Here is an 18,892-nt window from a genome sequence, read left to right as displayed (position 1 = left end):
TACTGATCCACAATTCCGTCCTGGTTGCTGCTCTTTCCTTAATAGTTGTGAACCTCTCAAAGAGCTAAGGACAACTCAGCATTTTAGGGACTTAGAACTCATCACACCCTATTCCCTTTAAACGAAGCAATGGGAGTATTGCATGAAATAAATATATATATATATATATAGCGTTACTTGTTTAAAAATTTATTTGAAACCAATTTACTTTGGACAGTTTCCTTATACCTTTTGTAATAGATGGTGCTGTATCATAAAGATTAAAGAAAAGAGCTTCATGAGGGAGTTAGGACATGTAACTAGGTTCAAGAATCTGTCCTAGATAAAGGGCCAATTTATAGATAGAACATTTGAGGGGAAAAGGAAGAGGACATCCTATCCCTTTTAACTAAAGGAGAAAGCAGTAATAATTGGGTCTAAGATCCCAAAACAAGGCCAGGGATGATTTGGATGATAGTGTGGGCAAGATAGGGACAGAGTTCCTGTTGGGAAGAGCCAAAAGGGACTTTTCTACACAGGATGCTATCTAACCTTAAGCTAGAGGGGATTTTGGCGGAAGGGGTCATCAGAATCCTTCCCTTTCTCCCTGACCACCTTGTCCAAAGGGGAGAGACCCATGTTAGGTGTTCGAGGCAGAGTTGCAACAACTCCTGATTCTCAGCCAACAGCTCTTTTCAATGTGCTATATTACTTCTCCAAGCTGACATTTGTCCACATATCCATTAGGGTTATCCAAACCCATATTATGGTGACAGCCTGCTAAAATGAGCATCTAAACTGATAATGATAGTTCATTTCATATGGGCCATAAAGTAGCAATAACTGTCTTTAGCCTCTTGGTTGAAGCCAGACCTATAATCTCAAGATAAATGGCTTTGCGTGCTTTTACCAATCTCCCAAGCAAACCAGTCTCCCTTATTCCTCCACTCAGGAGCCAGCATATGCTTAATTTTCAGATTAATGAAATGACTTCAAGGAGCTAAATACATCTGATGTATTTAGTTGATTGTTATTAAGTGGATCCTTAAAATTCTGATGTTGTTACATATCTGCTTCTGTTTCCATTTCCTAATTACACATCCTCTTCGAAGCACGCGTGGTCAACATATTTGTATTGGGCTCCATTGTGTTCCCCCTTGAACACCATAACCACCAAACAAATCATTTCGTCAATCCTCCAAACACTTTTTAAAAAGTAAATGATATACAAGTTTATGCACCCACTGCCTCTATAATTACAAGCCTAGAGATCACAGTCAATACTCGGAGTGCTTTGACAAATATGCTGTTGGATCTAATGTGAGACACATGTGCATGAAACAATTTTTCTCCAATTATATTACATGTAGGCTGAAGTGTTTTAGTTATAGTTTCTCCATTCGCTGTAATCTTCAGCCTAATTATTCTCTAGATCATGGTTTTTATAACTTTGTATTTTTCCTATCCCAGTGTAGTCTCAAAGAGTAACACGACGGTTCTGTATTTCTTTTTCTTTTCTTTTCTTTTTTTTTTTTTTTTGTATTTCTTAAAGTAATGGCGATCTTCACTTTTCTGTATCTTGTTAAATATATTTTTGACATTTGACATCAAGTTTATGCTGATATTACATGTAGCATATTTTCCTATTGGTTATAAAAGCAGCTTGTGTTACAGCCACCCGGTTTTTAAAGTGCTTGCAGAGGGCAGGGTCTTGTTTTTAGCTGCCTCGATTAAAACCCAGTACATGCCTAGGATGAGTTATTTTTGAAGCCAATCAGCATGAGATACTCAAGGCTAGTGCAATCTCTGCAGTATTCCATTCTGTGAGTTCTGTGAACTGTGTGCGTGTACAAGGGGAAAATTTCAAACAAGGTCCGTGCCTTCAAAGAATTTATAATTGAATGAAAAAGACAAGTGCAACAAAAATAAAATTATTTTAAAATGTCACAAGATAATATAGGTAAATGCTTGTAGGTGTAATACAGATAGGCCCTGCTGAAGAACATTACAAGGGTAAGTGAGAACTGAAATGGGAACATGTAATAGTGGGCTCTGAGCTGAGGGTTGCTAAATAAGCAAGGTTGGTATAAAGGAGTCGACTGGATTGTGGTTGGTAAATAGTCACTGCCCTTCCAGTCCCTGGAAGAGGATGGTACTTGGCTCTGCTACCTGTGTGGCAGTTGGCCATGTGACTTGCTCTGGCCATTGAAATGTGTGCCATTTTCTAGAGGAAACATGAAAGATCAGTGCATATTTTGTTACTATGTCCTTGCCTTTTGCTACACAAGTGGCAATGTTCTAGATAAAGGCTTCCCATTGGAATAGGATCACAGCTATTTCCATATTGGACTCATAGCAAGAGAAGAAATCTACCTTTGTTGTTAGAAGACTTGGGGGTCATTTGTTACTGCAGTATAAACTATTCTAACTGCCACAGACAAGTAGAAGCAGTCTTTAAAGGCAGAGGGGAGAAATGAGAGTTGAGTAATTAGCATAGTATTTTTTGAGTCAAGTGAGAAGACCAGTCTAACTTGAGAGAGAGTGTTTCTGCAAAGTAATGATAAATAATATGTAATTGCTAGCATGGAACTAAAGATAGATGAATTTTGATCTTGAAATGAAGAGTTTATGTTGCTTAAAGACCAAGACTGTATCTTTTTATTCTTCACATTCTCATCCCCTAATTAAGGTAACTCATCACTAATTTCCAGTTGAATTTAGAGACTGAATTAAGATGACACAGTAAATTAGTGAAATTTTAGTTTCTAAAGGACTATGACAAAAAACAAAACAAAAAGATAAAACCGTGACCTAAAGAGAAGAGTGGTAACAATTTGTAGAAAGATGATTATCTTCAGGTTACAAATAGCAAGATTTTATAAGTGAATATGCTAGGATTACCATCTGGAAGACAATTTTAAGTATTACTATGGTACTTTGACCATAGACTGTAAAATGTCTACTGACAATAAAAAAAAAAAAAGCTTCTTTCACTGCTAAGTGATTTATTATGTTATTAATGGAAAAATGGCACATGTAGGTATAATATAAGGATTTGTCTCTGTTATAGAATTTAAAGAGTTATCAAGGGTATTAAGAGATAATCCTAATCAAAATATGGCATGTACTTGAATGACGTTCGCCATCTGGCCAATCTGTCAGCCTTCAGTGCCAAGCCTATTGGCTCTCAGCTGTCATCTCCACTTCCTGTGGTTTATGGTCACTTCTGCTGGTTGTAAGCATGGACGGGAATCACTCGGCACCCCTCCTTCTACTCTGTTCAGATCTAATACTTCCAACTTATAGATGTAGTGAAAATTCTGCTTAATATTTGTACAACCCTAACTCTGTTTCTCTTCAATCTGTCATTTAACTTAATAAACTCTGAAGCTCTCATTCTGACCTGCATACGTTCTGAGCACACGCAAATACAATTTCCTTTATGTCCGCAGCAACATTCCTTATTATGAAGATATTAGACCCAGGGACTCATAATGTTACATTTAAATCAGCATCTGCTTCATCTCACACTGTGCCATACTGGCTGTGTCAAAAGTAAATTAATTCAATTCAGAACTCAATTCAGTAGCCAACAGCTAAGTTGCACTGAACTCCATAAGGGGCAGGAGGAAATGCCACTCCAGTGTCTCACACTGCTTCACCACAGAGCACTAATATCAAACAGCCGAACAGATTTCTTGTGTGTGCCTTTGTGCTCTTTTTGCTGTTGATTCCTTTCTTCCTTGCATTCGTTTTCCTTTCAGAGACGAGGAACAGCAAATGCCCAGAGTTCCTCAGTGAAGGATACTCTTATTAATATTGCATGTTATCCAGGTACTGATCTCAATGGAGACACGAGGGTGGAGAATAGAGAGTAAAAACTGGCCTTAGGCCCTGGAAGAGAAATGCGAGCAACCGCTTTCAGCCTGTACCTGCAGTAGTATCCGCAGGATGACTCCTGAGTGTCCCAGTAAGAAGGTCACGTGTCTGAAGACTGGAAGCCCTGATGCTGATTGGCTGGGTAGTCCAGTGAGCTACAGAAATCGTGGCTTGGAACCCTCCTTTAGACTTGAGATATTGTGTTGTCCTGTGCGTTCTCAGATAACTGGCAGCCAGCCATTTAATAGCAGCTAGCTAGTAGTAGTAGTAGTAGTAGTAGTAGTAGTAGTAGTAGTAGTAGTAGTAGTTGTTGTTGTTTTTGCTTTCCTTTGTGCTGACCGGCTCAGAGAATGAAATGAGTATTCATAATATTCACGGAAGAGCATCTGAGACACCAGCAAGCTCTCCAGAGACTGTGGCAGTGCCCATAAACCATATTTGGGGTGTGTGCAGGACAAGAGTGGACACCTAAGAAGCTTCCCCTCTTCTCCTCTCGAACTCACATTCTGTCCCTCTTCTCTTCCTGTTCCAGCAAGTAAGATGTTCGGGGTACACTGAAAGACTGTGGGACAGTGATGAGAGAGAGGAGGAGGGGGAAATATATTTCAGACGTATGCACCCCAATACCTGTTGATTGACTTCTCGGTTTCTTCACTCAGGGACTTCTTTGCTTATACGTAGAGCTTCATGTGTGGTGTCCAGGATAAAAGGAAAACAGCACAGCATTCTGTAGACCCTTGATCCTTTGAAAAGAGCAGTAGACTTCGATTCAGGCAAGCTAGGTTATAGTTTCTATTTAAGCATGCAATGGCAGTGTGACCTAGCATAATTTGTCTCTTTTGATAGCTTGATTGTGAAAATGTTATCTCTACATCTTAAAGAATTATTGTAAAGAGTATTGGCATGTTGTATAGGTCATATATGTTGCATAGATGCAATTGATGAGATGAGACCGTGGTCATTGTGGGAAGAGCAGGACCCAGTATAAACTGTCTCTTAGCACTGAAAGAGAAATGCAAGCTGCTGCACCAGGAACATTGCAGATTGGATATTCATGTAAAACTATATGGAAGTTTCTGGATACACGATAGGTGCTCAAAGATACTAATTTTCTTCCTTCCTTTTTCTTTGCTTTTCTCTTAATCTCCCACCACAGCCTTTTTACTTCTTAAAAGCCATTTTGTTTAATCAACATTTTCCCTTCATTCACCCTAAGGAAAATAGAGGAAAAGTTCACAGTTTGGTATTTTCAAGCGAACAGTGTTGCTCCTTCATATTAAAAAGCTTCCTCCTTTAAAGAAAGCAATGGTGACTTTTAGTTTAATTTTAGATACCACAGACTGTGATTTTGACAAACGAACATGGAGCTAAAACATGCTGGTAAGTACAATACAAGATGGGATTTCATGAAGAGCATGACAAGTGAGTGGGCCGGAGAAAGGGGAGATGATGATAAAATTTAGTTGATAATTCCGTTTTTCAAAAAATTTTTTTCAAAAAAAATTTTTTTTTTCTTTTCTAAGAAGTAGAAACTACAGTATTTTAATATGATTATTTTTAAAATTCCCTAGTGAGCATTTGATAATGTTTCCATATGACTTGAGAGGTGGTATGATGTAGAGAATTGGTTTTCAAAATGTGGTCCATAGGCTAGCAGCATGGGCGTCACCTGGGGATTTACACGTTCCCTGACTTCACACTAGATCACTTGAATCAGATATTCTGGGTGTAGGGCACAGAGATCTGTGTTTTAATATGTCTTTTAAATCCCTTTCAACTCTGCCACCCATCTCTTTACCTTGATTAATTTTGAGACAAGCAAGTCCTCCACGTTTTTCTCATGCAACACAGTTTAAGAACTTCTCATATAGTGAAATGTGGGTTTGGCTCTGACTTATCTTAGTGAAGTCATGTTGGGGATCTCTTTCCCCATCGGAAAATAAGCACTTTGGAGTAGTTGTTCAAACCATCATGTAGAACTCTTTGATTCTCCATAGTATGTAGATGGTTCCTGAGCAGTGAAGAGATTCCTCTGGGTTCTGAATGGTTCTTTTTTTTTTTTTTTAATTTTTATTTATTTATGATAGTCACACACACACACACACACACAGAGAGAGAGAGAGAGAGAGAGAGGGAGGCAGAGACATAGGCAGAGGGAGAAGCAGGCTCCATGCAGGGAGCCCGATGTGGGATTCGATCCCGGGTCTCCAGGATCGCGCCCTGGGCCAAAGGCAGGCGCCAAACCGCTGCGCCACCCAGGGATAACCTGAATGGTTCTTTAAAACCAATGTCCACTCCTAGACAATGTCTAAAGGTTTAGAAACCATTGCAAAAAAAAAAATATTCCATAGATTAAATCCTGAATATGGCAATAACGCCAACCTAAGTCCTTCCTACCAACTATACTTCTCCTTCCACCAGATGGCTTCCAAATAAAAACCTTTTCAACTACAAACGAATTAGGTACTATTTCTTTGTTTACAAGAGAGGACAATCATGCGTGTTTTTAGCTACCAGGAACACTAAAGGAAGATCGGCCAGAGACTTGATCCAGAGGCAATCACCATTGTGAGTCAGAAGCTTCTTTTAGTTCCTCCAGGGAAGCTCTAGAGAGTTGGTAGTAATTAGAAAGCTCTAGACTTCCTGGGGTTTATGGAAAATTTATGCAGATGTGACTCGAGTTTTTGGTTTCTGCACTTTTTTCTCTCTTCAGGGGAAAGTATTCTTGTGGGCAGTTTGGGTTGGTGTTAGAGGAGGAAGCAGGAGGAGTGATGGAGAGGGCTTGTTTGCTGGTAGTTGAAGTAACAATCAGGTTTAGAGAGGAAAGCACAGAGAGGAAAGGAGGTAGAAGAAAACCCAGAAAACAGGATGAGTAAAGGTGGGGAGGACTCACAGGGCAGGACCTAAGCTGAGGATAAGAAGAGTTGAGGAAGGGAATGTCAGGTGCTCTTGGCATTGCCCACATCTGAGTTCTCATATCAGCACGTGACTGGTCACTGCACGCATGAACGTTTGCAGAAGACAACTGTGCAGCCAAGATGCAATGCCCCCCCCTTTTCTTTCTTTTATCTTTTTTTTTTTTCTTTGTTTGAAAGATTTCTGGATTAACTACAGAATCACTCTATAGAAACTGGGTTTGTTGTAAAACCAGAGCCCTATTCTTAAACTGAAAAGTATCTATTAAAACACCTTTGGTTTGGTCCTTTCTTTGAGTCAATGGTGATGGTGAGGAAGAGGGGGAGGTGGATAGAGGAGGTATGATCAGGATGTTACTTGCAGCACCTATTTTCAGGATCAATTATGTGCCAGGCCTTGTGCCAAGAGTCTGGTAAAGTGGATAATATCTCATCCCGTCTACAGATAGAGAAACTAAGAATCAGGGACGTTAAGCATGGGCCAATGTCAAACAGCACCAGCGTCTGGCCAGAAAAAGCTACTACCAGGTTTCAAACCCAAGAACGGCGCAAGGTTTTGCTGGCACAGCATATTGTGTCGCTTGAAGAAAAGGTGCTTCCTGGATTAAAATGCCATAGTTTACACTCACTTTTGTCATTCTGGTTACAATAGAACATGAGAATAAAAGGAGACATAACAAGCACATGGGTTTCAGCTGAATGAATCGAACAGAAGTGCAGTAGTGCCATTAAGTAACATTTTTAGAAACTTTATTTCAATGAAAGAGCTCCTTAATTGAGGCAAATTCAAATCAGCATAGTCATTGTGATACAGTAGTTTGACTATATTAGTCTCTTACATGTAATTATTGTTTTTAGGGCCTTTGCCTCTCTTTCACTAAACAGACATTATTCAAGGCATCTGATCCCACACCAAGGATATTTATAGACTCCACCATCCTGGCTCCCCCACCCCTTTACGATTTATCCCAACCACCATGGGACTAGAGTAATCACTCCTGAACATACAGTTTAACCAACTCAATGTCGTAAACGCTGAGCATTTTTTTAAGTGCAAGAGACTGGTTCTACTTTTGTGACTTCCTAGTCTGCATATTTTCAGACATGGCATATATTTCCTCTTACATAGAAAGTTAAATCCTTCGCTTGGGTATCAAAATGCCCCGTACTTTCCACTGGGTCTGCTTTTCCACATTCTCAACGTGGATCCATCACTCTGGTCACACAGATTTTTAATCTGTACATGCATATAGCTCTGTCCTCTCTTTGCCTGAAAACCATCACCATACTGCACAGTGGGGTTATGCTTCTTCCCTGTAATTCTGGATGGATCTCCAGACACGGTTCCCGTTTTCCTCCACGATTTTTGGAGATCACTTTCTTGTCTAAATTCACATCATGCCATTTGTACTAACTCCTATCACTTGTTACTTCATGGTTTTTGTGTCAATATTATTTCCAAACTGGGATGTTAAGCTATCTGATGACAGTCTCCATATCTTAAAACAGAGTTCCCCAAACTTTAATGTGCCTAAGGATTGCTCTAAAAGTGCAGATTCTCATTCAGTAGGTTTGGGGTAGGGCCTGCGAATAGCCAGGTCTGCAAAGCTGCCAGGTGATACCAGGGCTGCTAAAAAGGTACGAGGGTGATACCACAGACCACGCTTTGAGTAAGAGGACACCACTTTGTATGCCTGACACAGCAAATACAAACTGTTTCATGAATAGTAGCTACTTAATAAATGATTATTGATTAAACACAAATAAGGGGTTTTATCTTAACAAATTATCCATAGATGAGAACTAGTATTTTAAGAACTAGTACTTTGAGTAATTAATGACAAGGAGCTCTAGAAATTTTCCTTTTAGAATGATTCTAGTCCCATTTGTCAATAACTGGCACAGTGACACTGAGCTGAAACAAAGTTAATAAACCTCGTGTTACTTCCCCCCTTCCAAAGACACTAAGAAGACACTTAAAAATTCACCATTGGGAAAAGCCTGCGGAAAAACTCTGAGCAACTCATGCTATTGAAATAGACCAAGTGAGAATGGATCAAGAATGTTTTCTTACTTTCTTCCTTCTGCTCCTTAGCACATCCTCTGCTATTGCTGCTTTTTTTGCTTCTTGTTTCCTGCCACTCAGCTAGCTGTGTGCTCCCTGGGACCTTTTTCAGCCCTAACTAGTCATTCTGTAAAAGAATGAGACATTTCCTCTCTCATTTTCCTCTCTCATCTTCCCAATTCTCATCTTTGAATTAGCACTAATGTTTCATGATTTTTGCCATATTCACTTGCCTTGTTCTAAGGCTAATATTTTCTTTAGGTACTATATTTTTAATGTATTTTTTGTAAACATTTTATTACTACCACGAAGAGATAAAACAAAAACAACATAAAAGGAAAATGTTAACAATAATAAGCTCAATGAAAAAATAACATTACTGGTTTTTAGCTAGATGCAATTGCCCTCGGAAGACTGAGCTTAAGAGCTGGTTTATTTGTTAAAAGAGGAGAATGGCAAGTGGAAATGGTGTTAAACACCCAATGAAACTTTCTCTTCGATTTGATCAAACAATTGAGACAATTGAAAACGGAATAGGGTACACACTGTATGATTCAATGACAGGGAAGGCTGTGAATTTGCACCCTCTCTGGTCATCTGTCTTGTACTTCTCACACTCTAGGAACCATACTTCCGAGATCACAAGAATTGGGTACTTTGTGGAATCTCTGGGAAATGCTGACTTCAAAGGAAAGAAAAGCTTGAAATTCACCAGTTAAATGGAGTTGAGACTTGTCTGTGTTTCACAGGCAAGCATGGGAAACGGTTTGGAATATTTTTTTTTGAGCCTCAGAATTATAAGTATTATGACGGAAACTTTTGTATACAGTTGAATAAACAACGAATATATTTCCTCAGAAGGTCTGATCTAGAAAAAAATCTCCTCTGGTAAACTCAGATTCAGCCAGGCTAATGGCTGATGTGGGCCAATAAAGCAATAGGTTCAACTATATTCTGTACGGTGATGCTCAGCATACCTTAGAAGTAACACATTATCAATACAGCTGTAAAATAAAAAAGATGACCCACGTCAGTTACTTGGGGAAATACAATTCAGTTGAAATAGGTAAAGCAAAAAGAATAGAAAACTGGTTCTGTAACAAGTTTTGCTTTGAAATCAGAGTCATAAACTAATATTTCCCCACAGAGAAAGGGATGCAGAGGAAAGGGAATAAATAGGATTTCAAGTTTCCTTTCTTCATCTTTCTGAAGAGGCACTCTCTCTATTCCATCCTTGCCCTGAGGAGATGTATCTATACCTGTACCTGTACCTGTACCCATGGATATACGTATTCGAGGTCCCTCTTCTGCCTCTCTAGTTATCTGCATCCAGGACTTGATGAATGATTAAAACACTCAGGATTCTGCTTTTGTTTCAGTCTTGACCAACTACTTGCGGGTGACTTATTTAATGAGTCAGGCTTGTTTCCCTTTCTTCTCTTCTTTTTCCCCCTTGCAGGCATAGCCAGACAGGTTTTGAAGTACTAATGATGATTAGTTCATTTAAGTCAGCACAGACCAACAATGGATTTGAAATGTTAATCAGATGAAGGGCTTATTGCTAAACAGCCCACAGAATAGCAAATGAACCAGGAAAGGAAAGCAAGGAGAAAGAGTCTGAGTCGAGATTTGACACAAGCATTTTCAGCTGCTGGGCCTCTTTGATGTGTGAGTGGGACAGATGCGCTGCTCTTCTCCTGAGAGAACCCTCTCTGTATACAATAGTGCGCTGATTAATATCACTTCACTCTTCCCTTGAGAGGAGCAAGGCTGGCTCTTCGTCATTCTCTCATTGGGTATCATTGGACCCTCTTCTCCTTCCTGCTGGCAGGGAATTGCCATTCAGTCTCTCTTCTCTTTCTCTAAAAGCTGGGATTCACAGAAAACCCATCTTTCTCCTGTCACCACCATTCCAAGTGTGTACCTATGACGAGGTCATTTATATCCTATGTCCTTCTATATCTAAGGGATACAGTAGACAAAACCATTGATGCCATTGATACGCATGAGTATCATACTTTAGAGGCAGTGGAGAAGTGGAGAAACTGGTTACGTCAAGGCAACATCCTTCCTCCCCCTATATTACTGTTGTGTTCTAGAGCGGAGGTGTCCACCAGAACTTTCTGCAGTGATGGAAATGTTCTCTTTTGGTGCCGTCTGATGCGCCAGCCATTAGCCATATGTGCTAGTGAATACTTGAAATGTGGCTAGTGCTACAGAAGAAATGAAGCAGTATAATTTAATTTTAGTTCAATCCATTGTAAGTAGCTGCACGTCACTATTCGCAACCATACAGAAGGACGTACCTCAAGAAGGTCGAGAGCGAGGCCACTCATAGTGTGGCCTGAAGACCAGCAGCATTAAGATCACCTGAGATCCTGCTAGTAATGCAGAATCTTAGGCCCTGCCCTAGGCTGTCTATGTCAAATTCTGTCCTTAAGGATAATCCCTCTCAGGTGGCTTGTAAGCATATTAAATTTTGAGAAGCCTTGGTCTGGAACAGGTGTCGAAATCTGGATATACTACATCTGACAGGTTTTATGAAATGGCATAATAATGATTCCAAGCTGAATATTTGCCTCCATAAGTAAGTAAGTAAGTAAGTAAGTAAGTAAGTAAGTAAGTAAATAATAAAATAAATAAAATAAAATAAAATAAAATAAAATAAAATAAAAAAATAAAATAAAATAAATAAAATAAAATAAAATAAAATAACATAACATAACTAGCTAGGTAGCTAGCTAGCTTCCCCTAAAATATGATGGAGTTGTTCTTTGTTTCTGGGAAAACCTTGGATGGTAATTGGGGTCTGATGTCTAAGGAAGCAACTGTGTTGGCCCTCCAAATAAAACGGAAATCTGCTAGGGAAAGTATTAATGGATTTTTAGGCCCCCCTAAACCATATCACCAGCCAATTAGCATTTGTACAGTCTTTAACCATTACAAAACGCTTTCATACGTGTTATGCTACATGGATATTTTATCCCCCTTTGAGGTGTGAAAGAATGGTTTTGGAGGATTTATCACTTGAACATACTGACTGCACATAGTTATACAACTAGTGAGTGACATATTTATGGTTCAAATCCAGACTTTCTCCTTTTTGGGTCTTTTTACACAACAGTGAAATGAGGAGACCACATTTCTGTGAGAATCTTACGGTGACAGAATTTAGGAACTGGTTGGATGAGAGAATTTTAAGCATGAGTCTAAGCCATAAAAAAGAAAACAAGACTATCAAACCTTCTTTCTTCTCTCAAGCTAAAATGCCTTCTATGTTACAGCTGCTATAGACAGTTGGATTTCCTATCTCATTTGCATATAATCAATTACATGCTACTTTTCTCCCTCTTATGAGGACGGGGATGATATATTGTGAGTTTTATAAAACACGGTGGAAAATTATTTCAAAAGCCAATTGCATTTTATTCAACAGGTATTTCAAGTAGTTTCCAAATGAGAAAAACTTAGAAGGCTATAACTCGAGTTTACCAAGCTGTGAAGGGTCAGTGTTGCTGCATTCAATTTCAGGAAAATGAGAGCTGGGCAAATTTCTTAAGTCTGAAAGAGCAAATTTATAGGTCTATAAACAGAAGTACCTTTGCCAAAATTAATAAGGCTACAGAAGTTGTTACCTTAAGAGTTGGTGTAGACTGCTGTGATAGTAACAATTAAACATGTTTCACATAAACTTGTCAATAACGAGTCAGGATTTTATAAGTCTGGCGATATTTGGGTACTTGCCTCACATTGAAACGCTGATGTGACAGGGCAAGAATTCTTTTCTACAGATCATTCTGAATTTTCTCTTTCGAATTTAATTACTTGACTAAATATACCATGGATCTGACTTTGTGGTTCTTTCTTATGATCTCAGTAAAGATTGTAATGCAAATGGAGTATTTATTATTTTTTTATATGCCAGAGAATTCTATTTATTAAGCCTGCAGAATAGTTTCTGGCTTTTATTCCTACCATCAAAACTCATATTGACAAACAGAGTTCCCAGTAATTTCCATACCCTTCAAGTCCCACGTCAGATTCAGACAGGCAGGTTGAAATTGATCAGATGTGTCATTTTTGGCTCTTCCTGGATCTCTTACCGACCTTGTGTTCTCTCCATATAACCCTGTGATTAACTTATCACTGACATTTGTAGGGGTTCCCTCACCCCAGTACAGAGAGGGTATTACCCACCAACACAGCAGGATTTCAGAGAAGCAGAATGAGACCTTAATTACAGATTTAATGAGGAGAAAGCCCGATCTTCATTTCTTGCTGATTTCCCAGCTGTAGGATGATGTCTGATTATTTCCAATACGCCAATGGTTTACTTTCCATCTGCTGCTGTCACCACCAGCACTTTTGCTGGGCAGCTCTCTGCTGGTTGTCCTGCTCCTCTTGGGCATACTGGCTCTGCGAAAGTGCAAATGTCAAGCATGGCTGTTCTTTCTACTTTTGCTAAAGAGAAATATCTTAAGAGAGATACGACTCTAGCCCCACTGAATAAGTGGGGTTAAAAATGAAATCGAATTTTGACTTTCTAAAATAACACCATGTGTATATTATTCATTTCTTTCAGAGTTTTAGCAAGAATTACGTTCTGCCTTTTTTATTATATGCCTCCGTTTTCATCTCACTGTCAGTTTTGGAAAGAGTGTCGAGGCAAAGACAATTATCATTGCCTTAATTTCTCTAGAATATAAAATTTTCAACCAAGAATTTGTTATTTAAGGTTTGAAACTGGGTTGTTTTTTTTTTTTTTTTTTTTAAAGAAGCCTTATAGTTGTGCAATCCACGTGTTTACTTAACTTCTGTATGCCTCCGTTTTCTCACCTGTAAAGTGGAGACATAATATCTACCTTAATGGGTTGTTGGTAGAAATAAATACAGATAATACCTGAAAAGTGCTTAGCACAGTTCCTATCATAGAGCAAGTTGGCATTAATTTTTTTTATCATTTTAAGAGTATTGATAAATATTATTCTCTAATTACAAAGTGTTTAGTCAATGTTAGCATGAATTTTATGGCTGAGTATTCTTTGGCCACGTTTTGTTCAAAATAATCCCTAAATGACTGGAAAGAGAATCATAACTCAGCACATTCAGTTGGCGTATAATAAATCCTCGGAAACCATTTCTTACCAACTGGCTGGCTCAAGAGAAGAAGCCGAAGCTGCTCTTTCAGGCGGTATACATGGAAAATGCATTGACCTTCAAGCCAACAAATGACATTTTTTTTCCGAGATAATAATTTTATGCTAGTTATATTAGTAAATAAATAGATTAAAATGAAATAAAATCTAATATTGATTGGGGTTATTCAAGACATAAAAGTCTTAAACGAATGCTTTGGAAAGCCAATGTCTTTTGTTGTTTTTTAGTTTAATAAGGTGAGAAATATTGAATTGCCATGACTTTATATTTAATAGTCCAGGGTTTTCAAATGCTACACTTCTGAACTATTACCATTTTTGATATTCTATACACTTGAGGTCAGAGACTGAACTCTTTGTTATCTTTGCAGACAAGCCTCACGGAGCATTGAGCACACACAGACGATAGAGCACTGCGTATTGCACACATTAGGTGCTGAGTATCTATTGAATGTCAGAATGAACTTTTGCATTCATAATGTTTATTACTTAATCACCTTTCTTTCCTTATTATTGTTCATTCAGTAAACGTGTAGTTAGTCCCCTACCACATGCAATGCAGATGGCTAAGGCTTCTTTTTTTTTTTTAATTTTTTCATTCTTCATGAAATATTACTAGAATAGATTGTACTCCACTACTGCCTCTAGTCTTGACCCTTTGTGAATCCGCCACTTTCAGCCCCCCTGGCAACTGTACCTCTGCCCACCCTTGTAGCCCATAGCATTGGTAAGAATGGAATCTGCGTGCTTTGCGACTTCTATATTCGCTCCTTTTCTCACTCCAGCACTGTCTCCTGCTAACTAAGACTTCTAGAACCAGTTCCCACAGACCACTCTGTCTTCCTCTGTTAGATTCACATCTTCAGTGAGGCCTTTCCTGGATCAATAACATACCTCCTGAGGGCCCAGGTAACTCTCGACTTCTGCTCTTTTTACAGAGCCTAATGCGTCCTGGGCACCCAACTGTTATGAACAGCAATAAAAGCGAAACTGCCAAAGCAAACAAAAATTCATCTCTTTACTTTTTGTGTAGTTCAGTTTTTCCACTTTATTTAATCGAATAATTTTACTCATCAGTTTCACTTTATTTTCAAAGAAACTTTTTATTTGGTTTTTTGTTCCCTAGTGCTATGTGGTATTATTTGCAGTCACAAAGCTAACAAAGCGGAAGAACCAATTGGTATTTAATTTAAAGATATGGAAATAGGAGGAATTTCATTATTAATGCATATGGTAAATTTTTTCAATTATTGAGCTGTTTATGAACTGGGTACTTAAAAAAAGTGTATGTTTCATTTAATTCTGATAATCCATGAACTATGTATTATTAATACTACTTTACAATTGAAGAACCCAAAGCTCATGGCAGGCATTGTTGTAGAGTTGGGATTTTAACCAAGATTTGGTTTCAAAGCTTGTCCCAGTGATCCTCAGGTTTAGACTTTGAATTTCCCAAAGTATATTTTAAGTATTTTAACTCCCAGACTCCACCCACAGGAGATGCTTATTCAAGGAGCCTAGAGTACAGTCTCAGGATTTTAATCTGAGAAACCCAAGATTTTTAGATTTTGAGTTTAAAGTTAAAACCCAAGAATTTTACTAAAGTAATTTGAGAATGCTTATCCTCTCACCTAATAATTCCTGTAGTATGTGATATTAAATATTAACTCCAAAAGCACCATGCTATTAACGGGAAAAATATGTGTTACTACCATTTTTTCCAGACTAGCAGAGGGAATCATTTTGCATGCAAGTTGCCTTAGCTCTACCCAGTTTTAAAAGAGCATTGTAAAAGTACATGCCTCTTGCCTCTACTGACTTAATTTAATATACACTGATAATGAAGGACATAGAATAACCTAGTGATGTAATATGGTAATATCAACTGCAGGCTTGGGTGAGTCCAAAGTAGCTAATTTAATATCAAGATAATTGCATAAGAGAAGAAGAGAGCTGAAAGAATGTGAGAGGTGGTAAAATCATGTTGGAAGAGGCATTTTCACCCTTAGAGAAGGAGGGACAAGAAAAGTATTTATTTACATGGGAGGCTAATGATGAATGAATGGTCCAGAGGAGAAGAAGACAAAAAGAACATGCTCTGTTAATCTGTGCCTCCCAAACTCCTAGGCGTGTGCCTCACTCATACTGAAAGCTCAGTAATGGTCAGTTGTATGAATGGATGGATGGATGGATGGATGGATGGATGGATGGATGGATCAATCATGGAAAATATTAAAATAAGAAAGAAGGCGAGAATATTAGGCAACTAAATGAAGAAGGAGCAAGAATCATGGAGAAGGTGAAGAGAATGAGTGGGAATAAAAAAAAGGAATGACCCTGAGAGCACAGTAAGCTAGAAGCCAAAGAAGTCCTGGCAGGAATGCTTCCTTTTGGGTTTGTCATGGACAGGAGGGGTTTCCATTCTACAGCGGTTCTTCATAACAGTGTTTTGCATATGAAAATCTAGTTAAACTAATGAGGTCCTTAATTAGGGCTTTTATTATCCTTTAATTCCTTGCTTAAAGGAAAATGATTACAAAGCTCATCTTTATGATTTAGGAAACTAATCTTTCATTTCTGAAGTGTTTCTTTCCTTCTCTCATCACAGATATTAGAAGAGGAACAAAACCCACAGAATGATGAAAAACTATGCAACAGTAATAAACAGGAGTAGCTAACTCTGTGTATTAGAATTGCCATGAACTACAGAAAAGTCTCCTGTATCAGACATGACCTCTTCTATGGTTCTAATTTAATAAGGATTATAGTGATTCTGTATAAAATACTACTAAAATTATCTCTGCAAACCTGGATTCTTTTGCGTTCATTCTTAAAATTTTAATTGCAGGGATGTCTATGTGCCTCTTCTCACCCTATTGAGGAGCACCCTTGTTCTCCTATACCTACGTTAGAGCGTCTGTTTTCATCCAATTGAGGATCAATCTCCATACATCCTTTGGGGCCATAAATCAGAACATAAACTCTCATGGCTCCCCTATCACCCAGCAGTATTTCTCAGATAAAAGCAAATTGAAATAAAGATCAAAGAGTGAACTATAAGGGGAAAATAATCCCGAAGCACAATAGTTAATTGATCTGAAAAAAATACAGTAACAATGGTTTGAGCATTGCTTATTAAAAAGAAGATGGACAGTTACAACCCTTTGGCTTCAGGTCAGTAGACACATAATGATCCTCTCCTAGGTATCAGTTATTCTACTAAAACTTTGTGGGCACAACTATGAGTCAAGTTTATCTGGGGGAAACAGACTATGAACAAAATATTCCCAAAGAGTATACAAATTGAACACTGTTAAGGCATTTTGGAGACTTTGGAGTTCAACCTTAGGGCTCAAGAAAGGTTTCTTGGGGAAGATGATACAGAAATAATAGTGCACAGGGTAGATTGGAGAGGAGTAAGACTAGAGAGGAGGAAGGCCAGGTAAGATGTCACAGTTTCCTCAGGAAGGACAGATAGGAGCCTGGAGGAAGGCTGTGACAACAAAGAGTGGAAAGAGGCTATGGTGTGAGGGACCCAGAGGTATCAGGGGCCTGAATTAGTGTGAATTGTATGCAGATATGGAGAGAGTGGAGCTCAGCAGAGATTTCAGGTATTCTGACTTGGAACACTGTATAGGCTGTAATGCAGAAGTACCCCCCCCCTTTTTTTTTTGGGGGGGGGTCTGGTTGTTGGTTACATGGAATTTGACACCTGCTGAAAATTTAAGTTGTGACGTTTCTGATTTGTATACTTTTCTTCATAGAAATTTAAATGAAAAAGGGGTGGGTCAGCATTCCAGGAAGAAGAGCTGTGATGATGTTAGAGGTGCCTGTGTGTGTATTGTGTGTTTTGATAGGGTTTTAGTGTTTGTGAACCTTAGATGCCTTGCCACTCCCTCCCTGAATTACTGTGCATGTATTGGTTAGTAGGGATGGGGGAAGATTGGACCTTCATTCACCACTTTTTACTGACTACTCTGAGTAGCATAATTATGTTTAATAGATTTTTTTCCTTCAAGGAACATTTGATATTGAATAAATGGTGACTCTGGAACTTGTCTAAGAGAGAGTGGACATGGATTACCAGATGGTTCTAGTTCAGCAAGATCTGCTTACAAAATCCAGTGGTGGTCCTCCATATCAGTAATAAGCAGTTCAAAAGATAATCAATTAAAATGATCCATTCACAATAGAAACAAAAGCTGCAAAGCTACTAGAAAAAAATATTAAAAATCTGCACAACCTTTATGAAAAAAGTAACGAAAGTAACGTAAATATTGAAGGAGGGCATAGACCTCCTTTTTTTTTTTATAGTGGTGTGATAAACATGTATAGAGAGGAAATCCAAATGTCTTTAAATTGTAGAAAGCTGATTTAAATTTTAAATTCAATGCAATTTTAATTGAAATCCCAAGAGGGTAGTTCTTGGACTCTGACAAATTGATTCTTAAATCTAATGATCAGGTTCTTAAAAACAAACAACAACAGAAAACAAGTGTTGATTATACTACTTGATACTTAACCACTTTTTCCTTTGTGAATAAAATATTGCATGTAAGTTGACTTGTAGTAGCAGTGTTACTGTGTAATTCCAGGAAAGTGACTTGGCTTCTTATGCTTCCATTTCGTGGTGTGTGAAATAGAGGTGAAACGGTATATCTCTCAGAATGTGGTTAAAAAGCCATGTGAGATTGTAGTTAGAACGAACTTAAAAAATAAAGCACTTAGGAAGTACTCATTAAACTGAAAAAAAAAATAAAAGTATATTGACTCTTAAGCTTTGATTACTTAATAGAATGCAACTTCATGTTCTATTAATAATTTTGCAAAAAATATGGCAGTGAATGTGTCTTGAATCAAATCGCTAGCATCGGCTTCCACTTCATTCACAAAATCGG

The 18,892-nt window shown here is 38.3% G+C and overlaps 1 long non-coding RNA gene across 1 annotated transcript in view; it reads left to right on the top strand.

The window, feature by feature from the left end:
* The window catches only part of LOC125754264 (uncharacterized), a 187,690-nt gene extending 170,962 nt beyond the window's left edge, over nt 1-16,728 (top strand). The window contains exon 3 of the long non-coding RNA XR_007408018.1: nt 16,603-16,728. This is a non-coding gene — a long non-coding RNA (uncharacterized LOC125754264). The remainder of the gene's footprint in view (nt 1-16,602) is intronic.
* Nucleotides 16,729-18,892: the final 2,164 nt, after the last annotated feature.

This window comes from Canis lupus, chromosome 33 (genome assembly GCF_003254725.2).
Source record: "Canis lupus dingo isolate Sandy chromosome 33, ASM325472v2, whole genome shotgun sequence".
NCBI classification, from domain to species: Eukaryota; Metazoa; Chordata; class Mammalia; order Carnivora; family Canidae; genus Canis; species Canis lupus.
The sequence above is the reverse complement of the archived record's forward strand: the minus strand, read 5'-3'. Positions and strand labels throughout refer to the sequence as shown.